This window comes from Cinclus cinclus, chromosome 1, assembly GCF_963662255.1.
Source record: "Cinclus cinclus chromosome 1, bCinCin1.1, whole genome shotgun sequence".
In the NCBI taxonomy this organism is placed as follows: Eukaryota; Metazoa; Chordata; class Aves; order Passeriformes; family Cinclidae; genus Cinclus; species Cinclus cinclus.
Genome location: NC_085046.1, coordinates 137,257,212 through 137,269,637, shown reverse-complemented (window position 1 = coordinate 137,269,637; position 12,426 = coordinate 137,257,212). Strand labels below are relative to the sequence as shown.

At 38.0% G+C, this 12,426-nt stretch overlaps 1 non-coding gene across 1 annotated transcript; it reads right to left on the bottom strand.

The window, feature by feature from the left end:
- Window positions 1–207: 207 nt before the first annotated feature.
- Window positions 208–315, bottom strand: LOC134054501 (U6 spliceosomal RNA). The gene has a single exon (XR_009934043.1). It is a non-coding gene; the product is annotated as a U6 spliceosomal RNA (small nuclear RNA).
- Between the last annotated feature and the right edge of the window lie 12,111 nt (window positions 316–12,426).

The window sequence follows — 12,426 nt, the reverse complement described above, 5'->3', positions numbered from 1 at the left end:
AGCTCCCTCAGCTGCCTCTCATCAGACTTGTGCCCCAGGTACTCCACCACCTCCATTGCCCTTTCTGGTCATGTTCCAACATCTCAATATCCTTCTTGCAGTGACTGGCCCAAAACCGGACACAGGACTCAAGGTGTGGGGTCACCACTGCCCAGTGCAGAGAGACAATCGCTTTCCTAGTCCTGCTGGGCATATTGTTGGCTCAAAAAAATTTTGTCACTCTTCATGAATTTGCATGTCATCCTTGCCAAGGAGTCATGCTCATCTTCTCTTTATTGTTCCAATTTTTGTGTATGTACTGCCAAAGTGAAATATGCAATACTATCATTACTTTCAATGTCGTGGAGAACTTAAGCACAGAGATACTGGACATTGTAAATAGCTATAAAAAAGGGACTGCTGCATGCACTTTTGCAACATGTTCAAATGTCCTTTCACTGATTCCAGTCCTTTTTCTCTGGGAAACACCAAATACCATTTCAACAGGCAAAGAAACAAAAAGTTAACCAGACTGAGATTATCAGACCTACAAGACCATTTGAGTTTTGCTAAGAGATTAGAAAACAGCTCTGTTTTCTTTTCCTAGTAGACCTTTTAGCAAGGAGGAAAGCCCCCCCAGGCAGAAGGGATGATTCACAGACTCCAAAGCAAAAAAAGGACCACTAGTACCATTTAATCTTTAGCCACAAGACCTATATAATTTTTTCCCCCTAGTAGGTTCTTGGAGAGGAGAAAACAGGTGTCCCAGTGGTGGCTGCCAGCCCTCTACTCTGTTCCAGCTGCTGCAGGGTGAGGAGCTGAGTGTGGCCATGGGAAGGGGCTGGATGTGAGTAGCCATGGGCAGACACTAGTGTGATGGGAAATGGGCTTGTGGGTTATGCAAAGGAGTGGGCTAACACCCGGAGGTGTTAGCATTTCAGGAGTGATCACTTCCCCATCTCACTGACCCCTCTCTGACCTCCTCTCCCCTCAGCTGCTTTAGCCCCGCAAATCTCCCTACAGGATGCAATAATCTCCTCGGTTCTATTCCTCTTCTCTCACTTCTCCAGGGCTTATTCTGGCACCACCTTGACATCCCATAAAAATTTTGCCTAATGTCAAAGACTAGGTTTCTCCTCTGTATCCATTTTGGGTGAGTTTTTCATGCTTCCAAAGATGCACAGGTTCTTTTCCCTGGGGGCATGGGCTGGCAGCTCCACTCTTGATCCTTATTCACAGCATTTCATTGTGTTCAAACTTACACTGAGTTCAAGCCACTATCCAGGAGATTCAGCGAACTCTAACAGCTGACTCCTGATTGCTTTTCACAGCATCAACATTTTGTCCCCTTCATACTGTGCCAGGAGTTCAGATTATTTTCAAATAAGGGTAAAAATGCCTTAAGACCAAGAGTCTTACAGTGCCTTTTTGGTAATGACCCAGGTACTTAATGCCTTTCCATTAATGCATATATTTTGAGTGCTATCAGTCAAGTGGCTTTTAAATCATTTAATCTGTGCTCTATTAATTACATATAATGCAGGATTTTAAAACACAATGTCATGTGCAGTATGTCAAATGCCTTAGTGAAATTTGATTAGACTGTAACAACACAGTTACCTTTGTCAACCAGAACTATAATCTTATAAAAGAAAATTGTAAAGAAGATAATTTGACAAGAACTACTTTCTCTGAAACTATGTTGAATGATATAGCTTTATTTTTAGCACATAATTCCCTGTTGATAGAGTGCTGACTTTGTCCAGCTTTCTATTTTTTTTTCCCTAAGATTAGAATCAGAATAACTGATATATAATTTTCTGGGCCATTTTCTTTAAATGCTAGAATTGCTTCAGCAAGTCAGCAATTCCTTGGAATATCCTTTCTTTCCCAAAACTTGGTAAAGAAAATTAACTCTAGTGGTCCAGAGACCTTCTTGACTAATTCTTTTAAACTTTTCAGGTAAGAACAAGGTTTGAAATATTTGATTTTAGCAGAAGATAGGAGCTATTCAGGTGCAGTAATTGTTAGGTTTAATTCCCTTCAATTTTTTCCAGTTACTATTTAGTTTCATTTTTTTTAAGAAATATGCTGTTCAATATTGCCATTAATTTATTTCTGAAAGGAAGAAATGTAGGTATCAAGACCCCAGTGGGACCCCCAAGGCAGATAAGTTGCTAAAACTCAGCCCTTGTCCTGATCCAAGGGTGCTGCTTCATCTCACACTGAGCCCATGGGGTAGCCATGTGCCTTATCTTTGGTGAGCATACCAGGACAGTCTGCAGGGAGTGGTTTATTGATAAGAACGATGAATTCACATGTGTGCTGTTTCTTTATCAGCCCCCTAGAAATGTTTTCTGTCTACCTTTTCCTCATCATTACAACTTGTCATGGCACTCAGCAAAACTCAAACATACCATGAAACTTCTCTTTTCCTTTCCAACAATGCTGTGACTTCACGCAGTTCGAGAAGCCTTGAAGCCAAACAAGAACTGTGGATCTTCCCACAGCAGGGTTTGTCTGTAGGGTGATGCACCTGGAAAAAGCACTGCCTGTGGTAAGCATCAAAGTACCCTGATTAACTGTCTGCCCTAGACAATCCCACAGCTTTTCTCGTATCTCGTGGTTTACCAAGCATGACAACAGATGTGGGTAATTTTTGCTTTGTAGTTAGTTTGTTTGTGTGTGTGTTTTCATCTGAGAATTCCACATTCTTGAAAGATGCTTTTGTTTTCCTGGTCTTTGAAAACTCTTGAAAATTTGCAAGCTACAGGTTGAAAACCTAGAAGAAAACACAGAAGTTGAGATTTCATTGTCTGCAAAATCTAACGGTAGCACAAACCTGGTGACTTTCTGGGTCATACAATCCTCAGATTCCAACTCTGGCACAGCAGAAAAGTTCTAAACAATGAGTTCAGGATTATTTCAGACCAGATATTTCCAGGATACTACAAGTAGATGTTTGGGGAAAGCTGACACTGATGATATTTTTTCCATCATCAGCCCCAGCCAGAGACAAGGTACTGTTCTACACAGACCTATGGGGTGAACTATGGTAATAAGGGTCAGAATAATTATACACAGATAATTAGTGGCTACTTATAAGGAAATATCTAACAACAAGACCATAAATGTAATAACTTTATTTGCAGAATTATGAAAATCAGCACTGAAACTATATGAACTGAAATACCAGAATCAGAAATATTTGCTCTATTATTGAAATGGTGAACTGTCCATGTGTTTCATTCAGTCTTTGATGAAGATGACTTAAAACTGACATTCATTATTTCTACGGGGTTTTTTTCATTTTGTTTTAGCACATCTTGTTAGGAATGACACTCAAGCAGTCCTTAATTACAGTAATATCTTCAATAAAATGCATCCATGCATACCTAGATACCTATATATTGTTCTTCAGCACACACCACCCCTATAAAATCACAGTATCAAAAAAAAAACAAATAAAATAATGGCACAGCCATGTTAAAAAGTGAGTTAGTTGACCTACATTATGAGGACCATTTAGAAAAAATATAGCCTCACTCCCCTTTCTCTGTGTTCTCTACATTGCAGGGGGCCATTGTTTCTTTGTTTAATCATGTCTTTGACCACAGTTCAAAAGTCAATATTCTGCTGTCAGATGCAAGCTTGCATTTGAGGGATAGGTAAGGAACTTAACTAGGAAGCTTTGCAAATAGGGAATTGAATTTGCATCTAATTCACTAAGCACACATGTTTACATGACCTTTAAAAAAGGGAATTACAGAAGTTTGATCATGAGCTCTAGGCAATCTGACATAGTGAGGTGATTGAATCAAGAGGCTCAGGTACTTCTTACATGAGAGCTGAACTGAAAGAGAATTATTTTAATTTAAATGCAATTTCATATCAAATTCATAGCTGTGTTAGCATTATGAAATAATTGCAGTGGCACTTTAAACGACTGTCCAGAAGCTTCTAGGGTAGCAACAACTCTAACGCTGTCACTTCTCCCGAGTCCCTTCTTGCTACCAAACAGTGCAGGGAGGGTATTGTGGGGATTTGGTGTCAGAATGTGGCAAGTGATATTCAGGCAGATATCTAATATTTACTGAGGTCAAATATATTATAACATTAAATTCTCAGAAGAATTCCAAAGCTTGGTCAAATTACATAGCGAATTCAATTTCTAGACTTTAATACCAAATTCTCATTAGATTACAAGTATGCAAAGGATTATTTTTATTATATGATTTGTCCTGTGCCTAAGAGCCAACCATCTCTCATTCTGTGCAGCCACTATATGCCTCTATAGATTTAGAGCACTGGGTTTTGAAATATGTGGAGAAAATAAGTACTTTTCAAAACCTAGAAGGATATTGGAGTTCTTATTTACTCTCCAAGTGCTCAACTGCACAATTTTCAGGAGCATGTTAAAACTTTGCCTCTTCACCCACATGGGTATTGAGGATGAGTGTCTCAGTATGCCTTACACTTCCATTGAGGATAATACATGACTTACCAAGGGGAAAGGGAGGGTGGGAAAAACAAAATGTCAACACAGTCTCTACCAGAAAACCATGTGTTTATTCTGCCTGTGTTTCCAACTGACAAGGAGCTCTGTGTGTGATATGTGACTCTGGATAGAGTGGTACTAAATCTACTTTAATAGACACTGTCCATCGCCTTTTTGGACGATCCACTGACCAGTTGTTCATCTTGTTTGCCATGGGTATACGGGCTGAACTGCTTCCAAGAAGCAGCCAACAAGTAAGGCAGTGTGGGGGCTCTGTGGGGCAGATTGCCATTGGTATTAGGAGTACCTATATCATGCCTGTGATAAATATAAAGTTCACAAGCAAATTTTCCCAACCCAAATCCATTGAGATTTCACAGGATAATAAGTTCAAAGGAGTAGAACAGCAAGGTAGGGTTTCCTACCCTTTTAATGGCTCATAAATACTATTTATAAATGTTTGATGGCTGATTAAATCTTCATCCTGCACGAGGCCTCCAAACATGTGTCAATACTCCTCTTGTTCCATGGGTTACCTGGTTTACTGAGTGTTCTCTAATGCAAAGGCAGCCCCAGCAGGATGACCTCCTCCAGCCCTGCTCCCAAGACTTTCCTAGCTTCCCTTCTTCAGGTACACAGGTTTCTTCCAGTACCGCATGCCAAGTCAGTCCTGTTCAGAGAATAGGTTTTCTGGTTCTCTGCTGGGAGAAATAAGGGACATATGAGATGGAGAATAATAATATCAGAAAGATACCTATTGATGGTAATATCATCTAGGTTGTGGGATCTATTTTTAGGGAGTTTTTTTAAATTCATCCTACACTACATGAAAAGTACCTTTTTCTTTTCAGTTTTCTGAACCACATTATCTGTAATTTTTTTAGTCTTAGTAATTTACTTAATTCATAATCCTGTTTAATTATAGCTACATGTGATTTTCTGTTCTTAGATATGAGCTTTCCAGATCATAATAATACAAAAGAGATGTAGTTTGTAAAAATATTACACAAATAGATAGTGTTCAGTTTTGATGAAGCTGGGCACAGACTAGGGACTGATTATGTTTCTATTATGCCTATTAGATTGAGGCAATCAAATGGTCTTAGCATCTGGGGTATAAGACAGTCTAGGTAAGAACACAGATGTTACTGCCAGACTGCATAGAGCCTTGTAGTATGAGCACAGTGGAAAGATTCTGCAGATATCCTATTTCTCCATTATGTTCCCATTCAGAATCTCACCTGAAAGATCTAGTAAGCATCTAATGCCCTTTTAGTTCTCAATAATGAAAATTTATTGCTTTTGGTTTATGATTAAAGCACCCTTCATTGTTTTTGTAATTTTTTTAATGGGGAATGTTGATGTTTTTGTTGGAAAAACAAATTCATTGTTTTATCAGAGGAGGTGTGCTCTAGCTTAAGGTTAAGCCAGCAGAGAAGAATGGAAATGTGAAGACCTCAGTCCGTGCTTCAGCTGATTTTCAGAATGCAAACATTTATATTCTGGTTGAAAATTCGGTATTTTTCTACTTATGATTTCATTTTCTCTTCTTTTTTGTTATATTTACTGTGCTTTTTGGTGAAAATTTCACTTTCAAATCAGTCTATAACACTATAAAGAGCACTTTCTAGTCAGTCCTTCACTGAATCTCTGATAGCTACACCTGCTCATTTCTGCAATAAGAGCCCCTGACAGGGTTCAAGGTGAGTGCATTTCATTATAACACTTCTCACCTGATATTTAAAGGGAGTGCTTGACATGTTCAAAAGCTTCTCTTATTAGCAAAGGTGAGGGACGTGTTTGAGGTCTACACCCCATCAGCCACAGAGGCCAATAGGACATATACAAATATTTTTACCTAGATAGAGTTCATGCAGGAGAACATACGGACATTATACAACATACATGACTGGGATAAGAATTATGAATAAATGAAAAGCAGATTTGCTGGCTTTTGTACTTTATCTTATCTGTTTTTTCCTAGCAAATACTCCACAGTCCTGACCTTTCCAGTAAAATTTCATCATGTAAAATAATCTGAAATGCATGTCTACACTTGGTCACAAGCACATGCTGCTTCTCAGTGTATCCTCTCAGTGGTTGTATGCTCTGGATGAATCAGTGATCACAGCAAACACAGTTTTTTAAACACAAAACTAGAATCATAGCCCTTCTTAAAAGGAAATGTATAAGAAATTATTGCAATGATGAAGGTGTCCAAATATCTGTTGTTGCTGTTGCTTGGTGTAAAGAGTTTCATTTAAAACTCTTCACTGTTCAGGAACCTTACCAACCTGTTCTCCTCTGAGATGTTTTACTCAACACTGCTCCTGCAGGAAATGGTCAAGTGTACATGCTCTGCTCTGGATGTCTGCCTCCCTGGCAGGTGGACAGAAATACCAGGAGATAAGTTGTCCCTGAGAGGTTCCCACACAGCAAATACGCAATCAAGGGTCTTAAACAGATTTTCATCTTCTAGTTTGTGGATTTTCATTTATGGTGTAACAAAACCTAGGCAGAAATCCTGAGCAAGCTTCCAGTCACTTGAATTGAGCTTTTCCTTGCTCTGATTTACTGTAAGGTCTGATGCAGGATGTTTATTCTTTTCCCTCAAGCTATTTCATCTTGGAGAGCCACGCAGTGTTACTCTGATTCAATGATGATAAAACCCAATCCATCTATCAAGGTAAGTCAGCAGACTAGGTCTGCTCACACCCCTCTCCCCACACACATACACAGCACCAAAATGCCAACAAGCTGCATGTTGAACATATGTGCAAAACAGCTATGATAAGTTAGAACAATTGTTAACTTATTCACTGTGCAATTCAAGTACATCTTGTTACATGAGTTTCCAAAATTATTTTAATAACAATCATCTTTGACTACACAGTTGAAGATATTTGGATCTCTTCCTGAAGGCACATTCCCACAGTAATATCCATGGCACATCCATTACAGACAGTGCTGTTACTTCTCATTAGCTAGGACAAACAAGGCAGTGAGTCACAATTTCCCTGCATAAAGGATCCCATTGTTTTAAACTGATAAACCAGAGATTCTGCTCTGTACTGGTGTAAACCTGACATTGATTAAAGCTTCCTGGAATGCTAGAGAGGCAGTGTTTGAATGGATGTGGACTTGAGGTGTCAAGGAAATCTGCAACAACGATACAGTTAATTTGTGTTTTCCCAATAGAAGTTACTGAGCTTCTCTCATTGTTGGGAGAACCTATTGTATTTGCTGCAAGTATTTTCCAAAAGCCTCTAAGAAAACTAGGCTTAAACTAAATAGATTGCACCATATATTTCTCAAGTTCGTCTAGTAAAATAAATTGTGTTTATATACTTTTCACTTAATAGTCTATTTCTAGTAGGTGGCATTTTTTCCCCCAAAGTGTGCTGAAGTATATCTAATTTACTATGAGAAAGTATTCTTCCTCTTATGTTTGCCTCTTGTTTTGCTGTTAGGTTTTGTAAAATCTTAGCTCTAATGGTGAAAGCCAAACACAGAAATATTTTTACCTGCACTTTGCCAGTAACATCAAAAGATGTGCTATTATCTCAACAGCAATTTGGACTGGTTATCAAATGATAATCTTGGAATGAGTGAGTATGATTTGTGACGGTACTTATCTTTTGTAGGTGTGGTTGGCATGTATTAAAATGTTTTTTTTCCCTTGCTGGATAGCATGCCAAAGACTTCAGGCAATAAGTAATTATTCCATGTAAAATATTTATTCTCTGCCAGTCATATGTCTTTCTCAAAGATCTGACTGCAGCAAGCACTTAAAACCATGTAAAAGCTTAAATATGAGGCCAGAACGAAACCTGATGTAAGCAACTACAACAGAAATATGTGCTGTGTGTGCTCAGTAGCTCTCTGTGAGTAGAGACCAGTTGCAACTCCTTTCTGCATTTATTTGGAACTTTAAGATCAGATTATCCAATATTGAGCACTCAATTTCTGTTCCAGCTGTAACCCAGGTAGGAACCCACTAAGGTTAAGATTTTTGTGTTTTAGAGCTGAAAATGAAACTTCTCTTTCATTTATTCCATTATATGCTGTAGGTTATTCCCCGCCTGAAAATATTTTCTGTGCCTGAAGTGGAAGGTCCAGAATTCATGCACAGTGCAGTCAGATTGACCAGGGCAGTTCCCAGCAGATGCTCTGCTGCTGAACCATGGCTGTGGCCCTGAGCTCCTATGCAGCCACAACAACTCATCCCTCCTAGCAGGGCTCATGGTGCATGGTCACATACTGGGAAGGCTAAACTGAACACATTAAAATAAGCTGTGCTAGTTTGAACTTGCACTAATTTATTTCAAGATTTATTTTCTCAAATCTAGTGCTAAGAACTGAACTCATAACCTAAGACTTACTTCACCCTTCCAAAATCACACAAGAGGTACAATCAGCAGAGGAAATAGGGTAATAAATGTGCATGTAACAGTCTGTGTTATCTGCCTTTTCAAATAAAATATTCACTTCAATATTTACAGGTCTACAAAATTAACACTCTATTTTCCTGACTCTAACTTCAGCATCTGGATACCAAGCTGACTTTATTTTCTCTAATTCCTTGAGGAAGTATGCAGACAGCTGCTGCTGCATTGGTGCTTGCCTGCAGGACTGGCAGGTGGTTGTACTTCTGAAAGGTTTCAGGGCATGTCTCCCTCTTAAGAAATATTGGAAGGCACAAAGCTCTTCTCAAGTACAATGAGGAGTCAAAAGATGAAGCTTCAGGAGGTGAAATAAACTTCTGAAGACAAAACTGTAAAGTAAACTATGGTTATCACCTCAGTAAGCTATTTGCAATGAAAAAATGCACCTAAAATCCCTTTCTAGTTATTAAATTTTGCAGTAGGGAAATTTGTCAAATGTTAGTGTAATTCCAGCTACTTACAAGTATTTCATCTGGCGTATGCCATTGTGGCAGGTAATTTAAACCCTTGTATGTGACTTCAATAGTTTTTTGTCCTCTCTGTGGTAGCCAGAAAGGGAGTCTGAGCTACGATGAAATCTCTAGATAATTAAAGGCTAATCCTTGTCCTTATTGCACAGCTAATCTTGTTACATTTTTAATATGCTATTGCATTTCAGCAAAGTTTTTCTTCCAAATCTGAAAAACCTTGCATAAGTAATTCCCATTCATAACAATACATTGATGCCATTTATTTACTAAATCCTTCTACTTGATAAGTACAAACATGGGTTAAAGTTCCCAGGAAGTCAGTATTTCTCCAAAGCACCTCTAGTGAAGACCAAACTAGGAAATCAAGTTAGCAGAAATGCTGGTATAGGCTTAATATGGTGAAAGAAAAACCACAACCATGGCTTATTTTCATAATTTGACAGACAGGTATTATAGTGATCATCTTTTCAAACTGATTCTATCTTCGAGATTACACTGATATCTTAATAGCAGCCTCTGATGTTAAGTTGATAATGTCATTTATGTATTGGCACAACACCGGTAGATTGACAAGACCTAAATTCTGTGGCAAGACACAGCAAGATTTAAAGAGGAGCAGGAGGAGCTGAAAACTTAATGAAAAGAAGGGATGTGAACAAATCGGGCTGCATCCTTGGACTTATTGGAAAGATTTTCTGTTAACTTCTTGCAAATCATGCAACATTTACAGGAAATTTAATTCTTGAACTTACTTCTTTGAAACTAGATAACTGAACAATTTCTGTCTGATGCTAAACTGCAGACTTTCAGTTTCCAATAAGTTAAGTTATCCAATATATTGCTGCATGTAAATGTAGCAGGCCTGTACCTGCTCAGGAATATGAAGGACCTCCCAGATTTGTTTTTACAAGGAGGACATCCTGATTTTTTGTCAGCATATGTGACATAAGCGTCATGAGATTGTCACTGTTGTATTATTCTACAAGGAAATGACAGGTTCACAGATCGTTCTATATCTGATTTGGCCTGAAACCCTGCTGTTATCTCTCACTTCTGATCACTTGAATGTGGAAACATTTCTGGGCTCTGAACATTTTGAAAAGGATTACATATGAACACAAAAAGCAATATTCAAAGGGGAAAGTTTCAGCCTGACTTTTAAAAGTGTTTGGCAAAGGACATTGACTGAGTTAAAAGGCCTGGGAGTTCCAGACAGAAGGAACAGAGTATGCAAATATTCAATTAGCACCAGTATGAGGGTGAGACTTTGGAAGAAACAGAACAATTTAGAGATGAATCTCTGGGAGAATTGGCAGGAATGTAGGTGACAAGGAAGTCTTATAAATCATGTCATGAAAAAAGCACGGCATGTTTGATAGCAAGGAACGAAAAACATATGAAAACAGTGCGGCACATTACCCAATTATAAGCAAATGCAGTGAGAACATTTCAGGGTAATGCAGGGATCAGCTTACTTCTAGGCAAGGGTCCAGCTCACACATTTTAGAATGGCTACTGTGGAAGCAAAGTGTGTGTAAGAAAGTAGGCGTGAAGATGATTAAAATAACCAGGCCTGCTCATGATTGCATGGGATGAAGACAGTGTAATTAACTTGGCTAAAGGAGTGTCTTATCCTTGCGATATATGTAAGCTGATAAGAGGCTAAACAAGTGGAGGCAGCTGAAAATTGAATGAGATGGAATGGAGACTTCAGAACAGCTCCAAAATAATTGACTCATTGTGTTGCTGTAAAACGTGTCCATTTGATCTGCAACACGGAAAGAGCATTCACCTTGGTCTCCATCCTGAAAAAATTCACATCATAGTGGCACTTGAGTACAAGTAGGACTTTGACAATGTAATTTTTTCTGTGTTCCAACTAAAGATTTGCTTACCACAGACTCCCATGGAATATTTGGCAAAAAATTTCTTGCAAAAAATAATTTTGCAGCAGAGAGATAGGCATAATGGAGACTTCATGGAAATCATGGTTAGGAGGGAGAAAGATGCAAAGTATACATGCAGATCCTACTATCTGAACAGAAATAAAACTCAACATTGATCCACTAATATAATTTTTAGAAAAGTTATTAGAAGCAGATGTAAGGAAATCAAATTTTAGTTTTCCCTTCATCATTAATAATTCCTGAGTATATTGTTGCAGTTTCCCTTGGCTTTCCCAAATGAGATTTTACAACATGAGAAAAAGAATTCTAACTCTCAAGCTGACCCCTATAATTCTGAAGTAGTGGAGATTAGAAAGAATCTACAAAATAAAAAATGATAAAAATTGCAAGTCGTTGAAGGAACAGATGAGGAAAGGACTGTTTAGGATACCCCAAATAACTTTTTGTTTGTCTGACTGTTCAACTAATAAAATATTTGGTCTAAACAGAAATCTATACTTTTCTTTGTAATTTCTATCTAAAGAGAAAAAAAACAACAACACAATGAACACACAAATTAAAAACCAAGCAAAACCAGAGGCATTTCTTTTACACCTAAGAAAAGTTTTCACGTGATCTAGCATGAAATTTTCACCCTGGTCACTTGTACTAAACTTTAAAGAAGTTGGGCTTTCAAAGAAAGTCAAGTAGGCTATCAGCTGACCTTCCACACAATGTCCTTACCAGGTGAAGTGCTCAAAAGTGTTATGAGTTCTGAAGACCTGGCAGTGGTAGCATGACCTTTCTCATTCTTACCATAGTTCACAGAAATGTCTTTGAATATATCCAAAGAATTCTCTTAGATAGAGACAGCCCAACCAAACATCACATTATGTCAATAAAAATATCTATATAAACAGTGTATTTTGTTGACCTTGGAATTTCAGTTAAAACTTTCAAGTAAGAGTTATCTAATTTTAAAACACCTTGTTTTGAGATAAAACTTTAACTTCTTTCAATAATTACTTAACAGGCAATGGAAGAGTAAAGTGGGTTTGATTCTGTGTGGACAATTGGACTGTACTTCCTATTTTTGTTTAGTCATTGGCTACCATTTTTCTAAGTGCATAATTGGTGATTTTTCTTCA